Raw genomic sequence first — 8549 nt, 5'->3', positions numbered from 1 at the left:
ACAGCTGAGGAAATCGAGGAGATATGTGGGGCAATGAGGGAAATGCTCTACGAAATCCACATGGTTCAACCAGGTGAAGGAACGAGCACTGCTGAGATGCTGTACATGGGGCCGAGCGCCCAACTCCAAAACTGGGAGGCCACGCCATTCCCGACTAGACGGAAGTCCGGGTAGACATGTCCTGCCACCTTTCCTGTGTCACAAGTTATCCCAGGACATAACTTGAACGTTTTTCTTCTTTTCAATTGTTGCTTTGAATTCCTAGTCGTAAACATTGTTGTCTTCCAACTTTCCAAAGAAAATATAAAAAAAAATCATCATTGCTTTCCTATTCTTTCTTTTGTTCTGATTTTTATTAGTTTTCCTTTTATCTTCCTTTTCAGTCCTAATAATGCGGCTTTAAATATGACATGCTTGCGGACTTCACGCCCAGATCACAATGAGTTATTTAACTGCGAATTAATGAACCCAGAACCAGAATATGATGCGGAAGAGGCTTTTAGGGAGATAAACCGAGAGTTGGAATATTTCGAGAATAAACCTAAGCCAAATCTGAACGACACTGAACCGGTAAACTTAGGAACCCCGGAAGAAGTCCGGGAGACCAAGATAAGCATTCACACGGACAAGAAAACGCGAGAGGCGATAATTCAACTTCTTTTTGAATTCAAAGACGTGTTTGCTTGGTCATATGATGACATGCCGGGACTAGGTGTTGATCTAGTGGTTCATAAATTGCCGATTCATCCTGATTGTCCTCCAGTTCAACAAAAGCAACGAAAGTTCAAAACTGAGGTCAGTGACAAGATTAAAGAGGAGATCACCAAGCAGCTGAAAACAGGAGTGATCCGGGTAGTCCAATATACAACATGGTTGGCGAATGTGGTTCCAGTACCAAAAAAGGACGGGAAAACTCGGGTATGTGTAGATTACAGAGATCTGAACAGAGCAAGTCCTAAAGATAATTTCCCGCTGCCCAACATCCACATCCTCGTTGATAATTGCGCCAAACACGAGATACAGTCTTTTGTAGATTGTTATGCTGGGTATCATCAGGTACTGATGGATGAAGAGGACGCCGAGAAAACTGCCTTCACCACGCCTTGGGGCACCTACTGTTACCGGGTCATGCCATTTGGTCTGAAGAATGCTGGGGCTACTTACATGAGGGCCATGACTGCCATTTTCCATGACATGATGCACCAGGAAATAGAGGTGTACGTGGATGACGTGATAGTCAAGTCCAGGACGCAGAATAATCACATCCAAGACTTGAGGAAATTCTTTGAGAGGCTAAGGAAGTATGACTTGAAGCTAAACCCAGCCAAATGTGCTTTCGGAGTTCCGTCGGGCAAACTTCTGGGCTTCATCGTAAGCAGGAGAGGAATCGAGCTAGATCCAACTAAGATAAAATCCATCAGAGATCTACCTCCCCCGAGAACAAAGAAAGACGTGATGAGTCTGTTGGGCAGGTTGAATTACATCAGTCGGTTCATTGCCCAGCTGACAAGCACGTGTGAGCCCATATTCAAGCTGTTAAGGAAAGATGCGGCGATCAAATGGACACCTGAGTGTCAAGAAGCCTTTGATAAAGTTAAAGAATACCTTTCGAATCCCCCGGTCTTGGTCCCTCCAGAACCGGGAAGGCCACTTTTCTTATATCTAACAATCTTGGAGAACTCTTTCGGCTGCGTCCTCGGGCAACACGACGTAACCGGAAAGAAGGAGCAAGCAATCTACTACTTGAGCAAGAAATTCACCGGCTACGAGGCCAAATACACTCTGCTGGAAAGGACATGTTGCGCTCTCACATGGGTTGCTCAAAAGCTAAGACATTATCTCCAAGCCCACACTACATTCCTCATAAGCAGGTTGGATCCTTTGAAGTATATATTTCAGAAACCAATGCCTACTGGGAGACTGGCTAAATGGCAAATTTTGCTTACGGAATTCGACATAGTTTATGTCACTCGCACGGCCATTAGATACCTACTTTCCAGATGAAGAGGTAAACACCGTAGAAGTGATCTCGGAGGAAGCTCATGTTTGGAAGATGTTCTTTGACGGAGCCGTGAACGCCAAGGGTGTAGGGATTGGGGCAATTTTGATCTCGCCTTCCGGTCAGCATTATCCCGCCACAGCTAGACTTCGTTTCTTTTGCACAAATAATACAGCTGAGTATGAAGCCTGCATTATGGGCATGCATATGGCAATCGATCAGGATGTCGAAGACTTACTGATTATGGGAGATTCTGACCTGATCATCCGGCAAGCTCAAGGCGAATGGGAAACTCGGGATGTCAAACTTATCCCATACCGACAACATGTGGAGGACCTCAGCAAGCGCTTTACATCAATAGAATTCAGGTACATTCCGAGGTGTCACAATGAACTGGCAGATGCACTTGCTACTTTGGCTTCAATGCTACCCTACCCGGGCAACGCCCATGTCGATCCTTTGGAAATACAAATCAAGGAAAGACACGGTTACTGCAGTGCAATCGAGGCAGGATCAAGTACGCAACCTTGGTACCATGACATCAGGAAATTCCTGAAGACGCAAGAATACCCCGAGCATGCTACTGGAGATCAGAAGAGGACCATTAGGCGACATGCAAGTGGTTTCTTTCTAAGCGGTGAATTGTTATATAAGAGGACCCCGGACCTCAATCTCCTAAGATGTGTCGATATCGAGGAATCAAGAAAGATCATGCACGAAGTACACGCAGGTGTGTGCGGACCTCACATGAACGGGTATGTCTTAGCGAAGAAAATACTTCGAGCAGGTTATTATTGGATGACCATGGAAAAGGATTGCTTTAGCTTCGTTCGGAAATGTCATCAGTGTCAGGTGCACGGTGATTTGATTCATGCACCTCCCACGGAACTGCATCCCATGTCCGCACCTTGGCCATTTGTCGCTTGGGGCATGGACGTCATTGGACCAATTGAACCAAAGGCCTCAAACGGACACAGATTGAAGGATGGCCCGTGCTTACAACAAGAAAGTCCGACCCCGGAATTTCGAAGTAGGTCAGCTGGTACTAAGGCGTATTCTGCCGCATCATGAAGAAGCAAAAGGAAAGTTTGCCCCAAATTGGAAAGGCCCATACATCGTAAGGAAGATATTGCCGAGAGGAGCACTGTATTTGGGTGATATCGAAGGAAATGACCCCGACACAGCAGTAAATGCAGATGCAGTCAAGAGATACTACGTCTAGATCATACTCCAAGTGGTCCTGACACATTTGAAAATGGCGAAGGTTTTATCCCCCACTACTCCCAAACACTACCCAATCCTCTCTACAAAAAAAAAAGAAGAAAAAAAAACAAAAAAAAAGGAAAACAAAACAAAACATTGATTGAGGCCTGAACTACGTTTGACTTGATTCCGAAAGGATACGTAGGCAGCTTCCCCCTGAGGTTCAGTCACACCAATAATAAAATCCCATCCACCCTGAAATTGAAACCGGGGCACGTCGATCAGTTGAGAAGTTAGTATCGTCTACCTCTTTTTACCAAGCACAAGCTTTCAAATCAGTTGCCAAATATGGTGGGGAACCAATAAGTGTCGCAAATGGAGACCAGCACACTCTGAATTGAGAGAAATAAAATGAGAGTCTCGTCGGTGAAAACCTTCGGGCACCACGAGGCGAAGGGAGTAGAGGAGCCAAAAATGAGAGAGCTTGTTTAGTAAAAACTCGCAAAGAGTGCTATCAAGCGATGACAGGAAGAGAAATGAGAGAGGTCAGCCAGCGAAAACCTGCAAAAGACGCTGTTGGCCGAAAAAGAATGACTCTACCCCAAGGAAGTCTCGGCAGAGTTTCCACCGGTTTGGAATCATAGATCCGATCTGGTTCAGACGTCCAGTCCAAAGAGCATGTCATATCATTTGAAGCCAGCGTTATCTTCCTCAGATAAGTCTTTCTCGTCCCGAAAAGGGTATTCCTTTTCTGATTTGTTTTCCCTTTCTTTGTTTCTTTTCGAATCCCTTTTTGCATTTTAACCCCGAGTTCAGGACACACCAGAAAGGACAGGTGGCATGGTTTGTTTGCACGGAATCCCTTTCATGAAGGAAAGCGCCTCATCTCGTTGGTACGATTGCCCAAGCATGATGAATCATGACGTTTGATGGTGTTTCAGAGTAAAGAGGAAAGAGAGAGATCTTGAAATCTTCCCCAGCAAGTCCGCCTTCGGACAAATCCCCACAGAGTCTCCCCCTGTACAAATCCCCACAGAGTTTTTCCTTTTGTACAATCTCCCACAAAGTCGCCCCAGCACATCCCAGCGAGTCCCTTTGTAAAAATTCCCCAGCAAGCTTACCCCAACAAATCCTAGAAAGCCCGCTTTGAAATAAATCCCCAGCATTCCCCATTGAACAAAATCCACACAAAGAATCCACTTTGTAAATATTCCCCCCACAGAGCTTCCTTTTGTACAAATTCCCACAGAACACCTCCAATAAAACCCCCGTTGAGAACCTCCAATCAAAACGGGACAAAAAGAAAAAAAAAAGAGGCCTTACGAGGCAAGTCATCGTAGAATCTGGAAATACAAGCCTGAACAGTTTAGAAGGGTTTCGCCATTCGAATCAAATCAATGGCGGAACTTCACAACAGAAATAAAGACGTAAGAAAGCAACTGGGAATGATCAAGGTCACCAAACCGACCGTCATTTCTGAACTAACAAATGATTCTTTGTCTGAAAAGTTGAAACAAGTCTGATCCAAGACAACCGTGCAAGAAGCAGGTGTCGCCCAAAGAAGAAGGTACACGGGTACAGGAAGTACTTCGGCAATGATGAATTCACTCGAAAGGTAAGCTTCCACGAAACTCCCTTTTATCTTCTATTAAAACAAGAAAACTCAAAAATAGATCGTGTAGTATTCTTTCCTTTCAGCCATCATTAGGGTTTTAAACCCTAAACTGAGCTTTTCCATGCAATCAGCATTAGGGTTTTAAACCCTAAACTGAATTTTCCTTTTAGTCAGCATTAGGGTTTTAAACCCTAAACTGAACTTTTTCCTTTCAGCCAGCATTAGGGTTTTAAACCCTAAACTGAGCTTTTCCATGCAATCAGCATTAGGGTTTTAAACCCTAAACTGAATTTTCCTTTTTAGTCAGCATTAGGGTTTTAAACCCTAAACTGAACTTTTCCCTTTCAGCCAGCATTAGGGTTTTAAACCCTAAACTGAGCTTTTCCATGCAATCAGCATTAGGGTTTTAAACCCTAAACTGAATTTCCCTTTTAGTCAACATTAGGGTTTTAAACCCTAAACTGAACTTTTCCCTTTTAGTCAGCATTAGGGTTTTAAACCCTAAACTGAACTTTTTCCTTTCAGCCAGCATTAGGGTTTTAAACCCTAAACTGAGCTTTTCCATGCAATCAGCATTAGGGTTTTAAACCCTAAACTAAATTTTTCTTTTAGTCAGCATTAGGGTTTTAAACCCTAAACTGAACTTTTCCCTTTCAGCCAGCATTAGGGTTTTAAACCCTAAACTGAGCTTTTCCATGCAATCAGCATTAGGGTTTTAAACCCTAAACTGAATTTTCCTTTTTAGTCAGCATTAGGGTTTTAAACCCTAAACTGAACTTTTCCCTTTCAGCCAGCATTAGGGTTTTAAACCCTAAACTGAGCTTTTCCATGCAATCAGCATTAGGGTTTTAAACCCTAAACTGAATTTTCCTTTTTAGTCAGCATTAGGGTTTTAAACCCTAAACTGAACTTTTCCCTTTCAGCCAGCATTAGGGTTTTAAACCCTAAACTGAGCTTTTCCATGCAATCAGCATTAGGGTTTTAAACCCTAAACTGAATTTTCCTTTTAGTCAGCATTAGGGTTTTAAACCCTAAACTGAACTTTTCCCTTTCAGCCAGCATTAGGGTTTTAAACCCTAAACTGAGCTTTTCCATGCAATCAGCATTAGGGTTTTAAACCCTAAACTGAATTTTCCTTTTAGTCAGCATTAGGGTTTTAAACCCTAAACTGAACTTTTTCCTTTCAGCCAGTATTAGGGTTTTAAACCCTAAACTGAGCTTTTCCATGCAATCAGCATTAGGGTTTTAAACCCTAAACTGAATTTTCCTTTTAGTCAGCATTAGGGTTTTAAACCCTAAACTGAACTTTTCCCTTTCAGCCAGCATTAGGGTTTTAAACCCTAAACTGAGCTTTTCCATGCAATCAGCATTAGGGTTTTAAACCCTAAACTGAATTTTCCTTTTAGTCAGCATTAGGGTTTTAAACCCTAAACTGAACTTTTCCCTTTCAGCCAGCAGTAGGGTTTTAAACCCTAAACTGAGCTTTTCCATGCAATCAGCATCAGGGTTTTAAACCCTAAACTGAATTTTCCTTTTTAGTCAGCATTAGGGTTTTAAACCCTAAACTGAACCTTTTCCTTTCAGCCAGCATTAGGGTTTTAAACCCTAAACTGAGCTTTTCCATGCAATCAGCATTAGGGTTTTAAACCATAAACTGAATTTTCCTTTTAGTCAGCATTAGGGTTTTAAACCCTAAACTGAACTTTTCCCTTTCAGCCAGCATTAGGGTTTTAAACCCTAAACTGAGCTTTTCCATGCAATCAGCATTAGGGTTTTAAACCCTAAACTGAATTTTCCTTTTAGTCAGCATTAGGGTTTTAAACCCTAAACTGAACTTTTTCCTTTTAGTCAGCATTAGGGTTTTAAACCCTAAACTGAACTTTTTCCTTTCAGCCAGCATTAGGGTTTTAAACCCTAAACTGAGCTTTCCCATGTGATCAGCATTAGGGTTTTAAACCCTAAACTGAATTTTCCTTTTAATCAGCATTAGGGTTTTAAACCCTAAACTGAATCTTTCTTTAGTCAGCATTAGGGTTTTACACCCTAAACTGAATTCTTCCTTTGTTCGGCGTTGGGGTTTTAAACCCTAAACTGAACCTTTCCCCAGCTAGTCGGTATTAGGGCTCCAACCCTGAACTGAGCATGCATATCCTCTTTCATCAATTTTATGAACTTCCTGGCGAATAATTAACGAAATTTTCCTAGTGAAACTGGGGCAGAAAATTTCGTTCGTTTGTTTTCTCCCGCAGGTCTAACCTCGAGCCACATGGATCGAAATGACCCACGAGATGAGTCCCAGTTCGGAATCAACGAAGAAAAAGAAGAAAAAGAAAGAAGATGTCCCGAGATATCGGAGTAGATGGAAGGCGGATTGACTCCAACATTTGATTATGGTCCTGAACCCTGCCAATCGCGTCTCACTCAGTATCCCAGAGGTTAAACGAGTCGCCGCAACTCGCAAGCATCAAGATTCAGATCCGAAGTCTACAAGCAGAATCAGCTAAGACCCAAGATCAAGTCGTAAAAGAATCATAGATAGGAATCTTGTAACTAGCAGTTGACATGCATATAAGTAGTTAGTTCAGTTTCCAATTTTCGTTTGGTTGTAATAAGGCGGTCAGTGACACAGCAGTGATAATAGCAACAGCAGTAGTAGTCCCAGCTACCAAAACTTCTCGAACTACATTGACCTGATTCCTGTTTAGCCCAGGATATGTAGGAAATCTTTGAAGCAAGATTCGGTCAGATCTTTCAAAAACATGCTTCATACGGAGTGGTCCATAGGCAAAAATCGCTCATACACGCTCACTTTATCTTTGCACGAAAACTCTTCGTGTTTCCGAACAAAGAGGGGCAGCTGTGAGCACGTGATTTTTGTTTTGCGCGACAGTCGCTCCAAAAGAATAAAATTGGTCCTGCTGTACAATTTTTGGATTTCTGTGCGGCACTTTGTTGATTCATTTGTGACTTCGGCCCATTTTTATTTATTTACTTTATTAAAACAAAATTCAAAAAATGTGTACGTGTCATGCACCGTAACATGGTTTAAATAGAAAGGCATAAACAGGCATCTTTGTCCGTGATTTTGTTTTGTTTGATTTCACCTGTTTTGAAATATTTTTAGTGTGTGTGCAAATAATTGTATTGAGTGTGTATTTAATTTTAATTTGATTTTTTGCTTAGTTTTGTTTTTAAAATAAATAAAGAAAAGAAATAAAAATAATAAAAAAAAGAGGCCCTTCCTTTCCGGACTTGGGCCAATTTTAACAAATTGGCCCAAATAAACAGCCCAAAACCAAGCATGCCCGGTCCAACACCAGCTGATACCCAGGGTATCCAAACGACGCCGTTTTGGTTCAAACTGATCTGGGCCGTTGATCTCAGATTGATCAACGGCCAAGATCACCTCCCCATAACCCACTAATGGCCCCGACCCGTTTTCACCCGGACCAACCCAAACCCTTTACCCTCAAAACGACACCGTTCCACTTAAGCCCTCAGATCCAGACCGTAGATCTAGATTGATCTAACGGTTGAGATCCGCCTACCCACTAACTATATAAGCTCATAATCTTACCCTACCCCCTATCCGAATCCCAGCCTCGTCGTCTTCACCAGAACCCCCAAACCCTAGAGCCGCCCCTGTACTCTTCACCATGAAAACCGGCGGCATGAACGCCGGTGACCTCGCCCTGAACACCATAGAACCCCCTCACCACCCTGAACATAGAC

The sequence above is a fragment of the Nicotiana sylvestris genome, chromosome 6, assembly GCF_000393655.2.
Source record: "Nicotiana sylvestris chromosome 6, ASM39365v2, whole genome shotgun sequence".
NCBI classification, from domain to species: Eukaryota; Viridiplantae; Streptophyta; class Magnoliopsida; order Solanales; family Solanaceae; genus Nicotiana; species Nicotiana sylvestris.
This window is presented reverse-complemented; position numbering follows the sequence as displayed.